The 10,252-nt window shown below is 36.9% G+C and overlaps 1 long non-coding RNA gene across 2 annotated transcripts; it reads right to left on the bottom strand.

Moving 5' to 3' along the window:
- Window positions 1-1,332: 1,332 nt before the first annotated feature.
- On the bottom strand, window positions 1,333-9,399 carry LOC109367029. Of its 2 annotated transcripts, none has more exons than XR_002113762.2 (4): window positions 9,203-9,399; window positions 6,912-7,046; window positions 3,523-3,588; window positions 1,333-1,645 (listed from the first exon to the last, which is right to left on the bottom strand). It is a non-coding gene; the product is annotated as an uncharacterized LOC109367029 (long non-coding RNA). The 2 variants fall into 2 exon arrangements; XR_002113761.2 differs by lacking the exon at window positions 9,203-9,399 and adding an exon at window positions 8,598-8,749.
- Between the last annotated feature and the right edge of the window lie 853 nt (window positions 9,400-10,252).

The raw sequence follows: 10,252 nt of genomic DNA, 5'->3' as shown, positions 1-10,252 counted from the left end.
AACTGACAAATAGTATTGACAAGGCACTAAAAGTTAATGTAAAACTGAGTAGAAAAGGATAAAAAGATATAATTCTTTATAGGCTATACTTATCTATATTGAAGTATTTTGAACAATTACTTTACTTGGTTGTGTTCACATGAAGACTCTTTGCAAATATAAAACAACAGTGTAAAAAGATCTTTAATTCAATCAAGAAAAAATCCGAGTTTCCAATCCTAGGTCTTGTTCCATCTAATACGTGTACAAGTTTTTATTTTATTCCTTTACAAAGCTGCTGACTGCAGTGTTAAAACGGAAGATCCCTATTCTTAGAATGCAGCATGCATAGCCTCTAAAATCAACTACTATCTACAATGCTGCCAACTTTTATTTAAAGGATGGAAATTTCACTCTCAATTTAATCCCATTATTAGTTGTACTGAAATTGGATATAGCCATGAGAGCTGGAAAAGTCCATTTATACAATTTTTTTTTTTAAGATCTCCTCTATTCTCACATTCATCTATTAGTTTCACTCTAGTGAATTTTTTCTTAACGTGCTTGTGTAGCAACTGCTCTGCCTTTTAAGTATGGCTGTATCTTCCTTGGTTCCCTGCAAAATCAGGGCATACAGAGTATCCAGTCAAATGCAGCTCAGAGCAGATGCCTCACAAAGTTGCTTTAGGTTAGTTGAGAGAATAATACTCTTAATTACAAATCTGTTTTCTCCCTTACCCTGCTGGGAGCTGTCATTCTCAGAAGTAGTAACATGGTGACAGTTTCCTAAGGAATATAAATCAGAGGATCATCTAACTCCACTCATATATGTCAACTGAGACTGTGCCCTTTCCTCTTTGTTTTCATGCTCTTTTCTTCTTTTCCACTTTGTAATTAATAAATGAACGTGGTAAAATTTTTGTCTTGTTTAGCAAATGTAATTTCTGCAAGTCATTAAGACTTCTCAAGTATAGATCAAAATTTGGATGCCTAGTTTTAAAGTCATGGCCAAATGTCTTAAAAAAATCTTCCATAATCTTGAAAACTCTATCAACATATATAGAGAGAAAGATTTGGAAGAAAAAAAAAAAAAGAGAGAGAAAGAAAGATTAGAAAAAGAAAGAAAATAGATTAGTGTAGAAAAGAGTGTATGGAAGTTACACAAAAAGCAATTTACAGCATCAATCCATCACTGACAATTCTTGTGCTTCTGATCAAGCTTCTCAGTGAATCTTTTGATCCCTTATTTTGTACTGTGCCTTAATTTAGCATCTTCCCCTGAGCTTTATTTGTCTATTTTTGTCTTACTCTTTCAAAATTCCTTAGGATCAGTGATACCATTAGTTCTGTATTGTTTCCATTCTTTTATTTTACCGTGTTTTCTTCCCAGTGTTTGTCTTCGCGTATTACTTACTGTTTCCAGCATTTGCCTTGTTCTACTATCTGTCGCTTGTTAGGCAACTCACATTTCCAGCATTTGTCATTTTCTTTTGCGTTTAATTTCAATATTTGTGACATGTCTTTTCTTCTTTCCATGACTCATAGCTCATTTGCTCCTTGTGCTTCTCCAAATGGCTGTAGGATAGATTCATGCATAATGTGGAAGACTGCAAAGTCCAGAGAAATGACCCACTGTTCTTATTAGTGTTCATCTTCTTGATTTTAACTGAAAGGCAGAGGGGAACAGAATAATTTAGTGCGTTAATGCAGCTTTCTGAATTAGACTACCATTAAATTTTTGTCCCTGGACAATATTTCTTTATATACTTCTCAATTCTTTCAGAAAGACCTGGCAAAGCTTTGATATCTGAATGTATTCAGTACTGATTTTCAGAATATCCATCATTCCGCATTATTGATACAAGGCGACATGTTAACATACTTTTTTCTTTGTGCATATTAGCAAATAGATTATATACAATTATACAAGATTTTTTGTTTACTTAAGGAAGAAAATATGGATAAAAAACTACTGACTGCATTACTATAATCTGTTGCTTCCATGCTATATTTTGTGATGCTTCATATGTGTAATATATTTTATATTTACATTATTTTACAGTTACATATTTTTCTTTAGAACTTACAGATAAATCTAATTTGAACAATTCAAAGCAAGGAGAGAGCTTAGAATGAAAAAGGCTAACTGAGTATTTAAACAGAATACTTAGCTCCTGGAGTAGATCCAAAGAAGGGCAACAAGGCTTGTGAAGGGCTTGGAGAATATGCCCTATGAGGAGAGACTGAAGGAACTGGGGCTATTTAATCTGGGGAAGAGGAGGCTGAGGGGAGACCTTATGATTACAACGTGACTGGGGTTGGTCTCTTCTCACTGGTGACAGGTGACAGGATGAGGGGAAATGGCCTCAAGTGGTGCCAGGGGAAGTTTAGGTTGGATATCAGGAAAAACTTCTTTACAGTAAGGGTGGTTAAGCACTGGAATAGGCTCCCCAGGAAGGTGGTTGAGTCACCATCCCTGGATGCGTTTAAAATCCATTTGGTTGTGGTGCTCAGAGATATGATTTAGTGGTGGATTCTTAGTTAGGGTAGTATGGTTACGTTGCATTTGGACTCGATCTTTAAGGCCTTTTCTGACCTGAGCTATTCTGTGATTCTATGATTCTAAGATTGTATTTTCTTATTTAAATAACTGGATGCTGTGGAGAAAATACAAATGACACTATTACCGTCTTACAGTGGATCCATCTGAAGTTCTGAGTGGATCTACCCCATGCTACAAAGCACTCAAAGGTCAGGGCTGGTAGTGTCATGGTCTACTCTGTGAATGGCTAAATTGTGCTGGTGATTTCCCATAGGCAGCTTTTATTTAACAATTTTTTCTTGCACTTTTGCTGCAAAAAAGATTTGCTCTCACCATACTCTTTAGTACACTTTGATAAAGCACAGATCTTGATATAAAGAAGGTTTTCCTAATAACCAAAATTATTTATTGTGCTACCTCATTTTACATGATTATAATATAATGTATAATATATATAATGTCCTGAACTCAGTGGCACAGTATGAGGAATCTTTTCATTCTTAGTCCAGGATCTGGAAGTGGTGCCAGGGCAATTCATTTGTTTCTTTAAAGACCTCAGCGTATGAAGGTCATGATTCACCTACCTAGAAAATGTAAACAAATGTTTAAGTCTCAATTTTGATGCTGTTCCCTTCAACCATTTTTTCCATAACTTCAGAAAACTGGTCTGAGTTCTTCACCTTCCAGTGTGATCTTTTTCTTTTACAAGAGGTAATAGCTTCAACTTTTACCATGGAACATTCAGATTGGATATTAAGAAGAATTTATTCTCAGGAAGAGTGATGAGGTATTGAAATAGGTTGCTCAGGGAAGTGATGGAGTAACTTCTCTGGAGGTGTTCAAGAAATGTGTAGATGTAGATGTGGCAGTGAGGGACATGGGTTAGTGGGCATGGTGGGAACAGGTGGATGGTCTTAGAAGTCTTTTCCAATCTTAATGATTCTGTGATTACATGATTCTAGGTTCATTTTCACTTCACATTCAGAAAATTTTCTGAGTACCTGTAGATGTCACTGCAGTCCAAAGAAAGTTCCAAGAAGAATTTCACCACAAATAAGACTTCTTTCCTAATAAAATATAAGTGATAAACCATTGTTATTTCTAGTACTATTCCTAATTTTTTATTTGTCAGACGAAATCTGTGAGAGAGTGAACTATGTCTCAGGAAAGAATTAATGATTGAAGTCCAGATTTTTAACTTTTTTTTCTGAAAATAAATGATTAGAAATATCTCAGCAAACTGCGCTTTCTCTGGAAAAAAACAAACTGATTCATTGAAATCATTTATGGAATTGTGATGACTTTAGTGAAGATTTTTGTGTTATATAAACCTCAAATTCTCCAGTAAGGTTTCTCTTTGACATTAGGAAAAGAGATCCAAAGCCAAAATAATTCAAAGTCTTGTAATTAGAGCATATGCTTGAAACACAGTCAACTGGATGATCTGAATGATTATCCCGTGCTTTAACAACAATACTTGATCAGATCTCATGGAAAAAGGAGAAACCTCAGCAGTAGAGATGAGGCAAAAAAGTATCTTTATCCCTTTCAGTGCTGTGATACCTTTAGAAAGAAGAAGACTTTATGGAAGAAGGCAATGCCGTAGTTAAGACTGAGGTCTATATGTTTAGGTTCTCTATACATTCTGCCAATGACATTTTATTTGACGTAGATTACTTATTACCTCTGTATGGCATTTTTCACATCTTTAAAATGAGGAAAATATTACCTTCCTACCTCAAAGGAACGTCAGGAAGATGAATTTTTTAACTACTTTAAAGGAACACGAAATCTCAGGGGATCATGTATGTTCAAGACATTGCTGATTCTCTTAGTTTTGTGTTATAGAAAGAACTTGTGTTATAGCAAGATCTCAGTGAATTTTTGTGCAGATATATATTTTTTTTCATTTTTTCATTTTTATTTTTAGGAAGTCCATACACTTTGTAATTTGAAATTAGAGTGTTTCAAATTTTTAGTAAAACAAGGTAGTCTTATCTATCCCATCTTGTGAGCAGGCATACTAGAGACCAAGATAACATGTTCTGTCTGAACATGCAAAAGGTTTTGAGCTTCTGTTTGTTTTTCTGTCTACATTTGAGTTGATGTGTTTATGTTTATGAGATAGACATTTGATCTCTGTAATGGTAGATATTAAGCAAGTGCATGAATCATGTTGAGTAAATAACATTAACAGTCATTCCAATTGAAGATGCTTCACTTCACGTGGATAACTATTTCTAGTGTAAAGGAAGATGACTTAGTAGTCCAGTGAGTAGAAAACCTGCTGCGTATGTGGGAGCGTAATATTCAGATGCATGGACTGAACTAAGCAAGAATAGCATGATTGGATTCTTTCTACCATGTGGCTACTTGCAAACATCTGTTTTTGACCTGAGTTTGATCAGAAAGTCTCATCATTTAAAACTGACATGAGTGCTTCTCAGCTACTTTTCTATTTTGACACATCAATTTTATGACAAATAATTAATCACAAAATTGTCTGCTAGTTCAAAAAAAGTTAACCTGCAGCAAGAGGAGCTCAATGGCTAAACGTATAGGGAATGTTTTGCTAAATAAAAAGAACATTTGTTTAACTAATTGTCTCTATTGCCCCAGGCATTTAGATTAGAAGGCCCTGGTATGTGGCCTATGGGTTATAATTAGACATTAAAACCAATGAAGGCATCTTTTTTTTTTCTGACTATATTTTTGCTAAGAGCAGGCACTGTCCTCCAGGGAACTGTTCTTCAGTTAGAGGATATGGACCATATCCACTGCAGCAAAGAAACTGCTGAGTGAACAAGGGTATGTTCCATGGATAGAGACGTGGATTTTGCTGGCATTACTTCATTGCATTGTGTGCTTCACGATGTCATGGCACAAAACTATGGACATAGATGGAAGTATTAGATAGAGCAACATGAAACAGAGTGATTGTGGGCTTCACACAAATGGATATTCAGCTCTTCATTAAGCTTAAATAATATTTAATTTAAATAATTAAATATGAATTTATTAATATTTATTAAATATATGAAATTAGACTACTGGCAGAGTTGGACTAATAAGTGAACAAGAGCTATACAAAATGCACCTAGTCATGGGAGAAGTGAAAAAAAAAGTTACTACAGAGCAGTAGATGTAATGAAGATACTATGCTTTAGGTCAGATGCAACAGCAGCAGCTGTCAAGGTGTTGGTGTTGGAAGATGTTGGAAAAGCACTGGAACTACAGAAAATATAGTTGGCTCTATACCATCTCCTGTCTTCTCAGCAGAAGGAATGTTTGCTCCTGCCAATATAAAATAGATTCTGCACTGATGCTAAGACAAAACAGCATTCCTGAATAACAATGAAAGTCACTTAAAAATCCAATTCAAAGCAAATGAGTTAATAGTTTACCTGGAGGCTCTTGTACAATTACTTGAAATCACCAGAAAAAAATTCACATTTAAGCAGGTGCTGAAGACAGCCATTAGCAAAAAGGAAGATAGGACTCTGTTTTATGGGCTTCAGTGAAACTGCAGCCAAAGAAATATAACAGCTAATGGATTGTAATAGGTTAATAATGGTGCCTTATTTTGAAATCGGTGGAGTTAAGAATGCAGTCTCCTAAATGCAATTGCCCTAAAAATACAGTTTGGTGGACACTGTAGGCACACATATGTATCCTATTATTTTAATTTGAATCAGGAGCATTTTTGTGAATTTCCCCACTATTCTCAGAGTCTGGAATCATCTTGACGCATGCAAACTGGATTCATTTTTAATGAAAATAATCAGCAATAAATGCTGCAGGAAGGTACTTAATATACTCCAACTGCTAGTGGGTAGTGAATAAGAAGGATCAAACCAGATCTAGTTTTCATCAAAACCTTTAAATTGGATATGTACATCTCATCCTTATCACCAACTCTTCTACCTTCCAGATTCTCTCTCTTTGAAACACTACCTGCTTAGGTAGATGTAGCTTAAATTCAGGGTTTTTTCTGTCTCAGCTCCAAGAAATCTGCAAAAGAGATCTGATCATCTATGCATGCAGAAAGACCTGTGAAAAGTCAGTTTTCATTACAACCTACTTTTCCCTTTTGTATTTGTACACTTGGTCTTTATCTGTGGTATGTGGAAGTAAATGTTCCTTATCTCCTCTTATTTTGTTCTGTGCCTGTTGATACTACAGCAGATGCAAAACCTTTATAATTCTATTAGAATGAGGAGAGGCAGATGCTGCTACATTCTAGATGATGATGTTTGCTGTCATGTCATTTCTACACATTACACACTGCATAAGTACATCCTGGCACTTCCCTCATTGTCTGGTGAGTATTGCTTTTGACACTGCAAGATTCATTCATTAAAAACAATTTTAATGACTAATACCTCCTAACCTTAATGATTCATTGTTAGTTGTATTCTGTAATTCTTCCTTACAGAAACCAGTCTTTTATTCCCTTGGGCTGATTCATGGAAAGATCAGCTGGTAAGGCAGTAAGAGCAGGAACACAACTGAGGAAAGTGGCAACCTGAAAGGCAAAATGGAAGTATGAGACTACAGTAACAGTCAAGAAAATAAGACTTGCAATCTGATGATACCTGTGTAAGCAGTCATAGAATCATGGAATCGGAGAATCATTAAGGTTGGAAAGGACCTCTAATGTCATCTATTCCAACATCAAACCGTCACCCCTGTGCTCACTAACCATGTCCCTCAGTGCTGCCTGAAAATCTACACATTTCTTGAACACCTTCAAGGACAGAGATTTTATCACTTCCCTGGGCAACCTGTTCCAATGCTTGACCACTTTTTCACAGAGGAAATTTCTTCTGATATCCAGCCTGAACTTCTTCTGGCACAACTTGAAACTATTATCTCTCTTCATATCACCAGTTTACTGGGAGACCCTATGCCAAATGGAATTAGAAATTTCTAATCTTTTTTTTTAAATGATGTTTTGATTTTTTTTTAATGGACCAAAGCAGTTTGCCATGTATGATGGTTAGTGTGCCTGTAAATTAGATGTTTAATTCAGGTAGCTAATTTAAGGGTGCAAATTCTACGTTTCAAACATTTCATTTGGCTTTACATTTGATCTGCCTTTTATTTTACTGTGTTGTCTGAGTTACAGTTTGCTTTTCTTGTTCTAACTTCCAATCTCAAGCTTAACAAAAGCCCAGTCTTAACAAAAATATAGATAAGTCAGTGTAAGTCTTTCTATTGACTATAGTTGGCAGAGTAAGACCGATATAAGCTGTACTGTGGACTTAACTACGTTGCTAGTAGATATGCTTTTGAGTGGTCTCACTTATAGTAGGATAGTATGATCAGGTAAGCACTGCTTGGTTTTTACAGTCTGGACCTCCTTGAGTAATGAAAGACAATCAAAGTTGTGGAGAAAAAGAAAATGAACTGAGAGAGAGAGTCAGGGAGAAAAATCCTAGCTGTGTTCTCACTCCTCCATTCCCTGATGTCAGAAAGAGGAATACTTCCAAAAATTCAAGTCTGTTTCTACCTCTAACCTACACTGACTGCGATCCATTTTTTTTTTTCTGTATTCCTGAAATGATGTCTACCATTGGACATCTTTTCACCAAAACATGGCATAAAGCAGCATCTTATAGCAGTGCTGTGGTAGACTGAATGCACAAAAAGACCCTTCACATTAATTGTGGAATTATCTTTAGTTTTCCGGACCTTTTACATTCTCAGGAGTCATAAAATTATTTATTTCTGGAGAGAATATATAACAAGGAAAGCTTGAGTTGGAGCTGGAAATAATGCTGAAGACAATCTCTTTAATCAGGTCTTTTAAAACTAATCTAACTGTGATGAAGAAAATAGCAGAAGGAGGTGTCACCAATTTCCTTGTAAAGGCATCAAAGCTTATAAATATGCAATGAATTCATTAAAAAAAAAAAGAGAGAGAGATGATAGCCATTTTAACAGAATTGTTAAAATTTTTTTCAAAGAGAATCTTTTTCAAAGAGAAAGCTAAAATGACATCTGAAAAAATGATAGCATATTGCCATTCCACCCATTCCACTGTTCAATTTGAATGTGACTTAAGGTCAGCTACCTCAGATTGAATCAAGTGGCTCTTTAACTTCCAAAAGAGTGCTTGAATGCCAGATGCCTTTGTAGGCCTGTGTGCTAAGCTCTGATTGCCTCCGCAAGCCTGAGTTATGTCCTGTACCTGCTGCTCTGCTCCTGGGAGCTGTGAGCAGGAACAGATTGTGACTCAACTGCCTTTTCAGGGTACTGCTCACAGTAACACTGCATGACATAAGAAAACAGCAATAAAATAATCCATGTTCTATGTGCCGTAATCTGCCTACACACAGCTCAGCACTCATCAGTTGTTAGCCAAGCACAGCTGTCTTCTTTAGACTTCCTCTGTATCCCTCTCTGGGAAAGCTGCAATAGTTTTCTGGTACTCTCGTCCTGGATTTAGTCATCAACATACCTGCTGACATGCTACTCAGATCCAGGTTTGGCATGTCAGCGACTGCAGAGCCAAGACATATGGATTCAGTAATGGTCTCTGACCAGATGAGCAAGCAACATAGGCCTGTTGAATCTCAATTAGCACTTTTAGCCCATTTTAGGGTGAGATCCAGGAGACCTTTCAGATACCCCTGAAAATGGTTTGAAGCAGCAAAGCATAGACAGAAACATTTGTACCTGCATAGACTAGCTTTTAAATTCCAGTAGCCTCTATGCCCAGTAACTAGTCAATAAAATAAAAAAGGAGAAGCAATAGCTGGTGTAATTCTGCTTCCTTTAGTTTATTCCTACTATTTTTGTAGCTAGCCTTTAACTTTGGCCTGGTCTGAGGTGCCAGCTGTGCTGGAGCTGAGACACAGAAAAACCCAGCTACAGCTCTGTGCTCCGGAATTCAGGGGTGTTTCCTCACAGCCAGGTGAGGACAATGGTAGATCGTTGTCATGGCTTACATATTGGCTTGTGTTCCCTGGTTTGACATATCTGAAACCAGGCCATTTCTCATAAAGATGTTCTGACTTAGCATCACAATCCTGTGACAGCACAGATCCTCAACCAGTCTTTCCCTTGAAGCAGCTGCTGTCTTAGGAAGTAACTTCAGCTCTCCTCAAAATCTTCTCTCGTCAGAGAACTTGAGAGTGAGGAACAAGATCTTGAGACCCCATTTTTAATTTGCTGGGAAAGGTAGTCAAGTATGCATTTTCCTATTAACCTCCCAGGTACCACGAATGTTGTAGATCTTTACTTTTTCCCCAGAAATCATAGAATCACAGAATCCTTAGAGTTCGGAAGGGACCTTTAAACTTCATCTACTCCATCTCCCCAGCTGGCACATCCACAGCTAGATCAGGATCCCCACGGTCTGGTCCAGCCAGGGTTGGGTTCTCTGGGCAAACTGTTCCAGTGTGCCTCACCACACTCACTGTAAAAGTCATTTTCCTTATATCTAACCTAAATCTATCCTCTTTGAGCTTGAAACCATTTCCTCTTGTTATATAACCACAGAGCCTGCTGAAGAGTCTGTCCCCTTCTTTCTCATAGACCCTCTCTTAGGTTATTGAAATGCTGCTATCAGGTCATCTTTTAGCCCTCTTCTCCAGACTGAACAGCCCCAGCTCTCTCATCCTGTCCTCATAGGAGAGGTGTTCCATTACGTGGATCATTTTTGTGGCCCTTTTCTGGATATGCTCCAATAGGTCTATGTCTCTCCTGTACTGAGGACTCCAAATC

The sequence above is a fragment of the Meleagris gallopavo genome, chromosome 3, assembly GCF_000146605.3.
Source record: "Meleagris gallopavo isolate NT-WF06-2002-E0010 breed Aviagen turkey brand Nicholas breeding stock chromosome 3, Turkey_5.1, whole genome shotgun sequence".
Classification (NCBI taxonomy): Eukaryota; Metazoa; Chordata; class Aves; order Galliformes; family Phasianidae; genus Meleagris; species Meleagris gallopavo.
The sequence above is the reverse complement of the archived record's forward strand: the minus strand, read 5'-3'. Positions and strand labels throughout refer to the sequence as shown.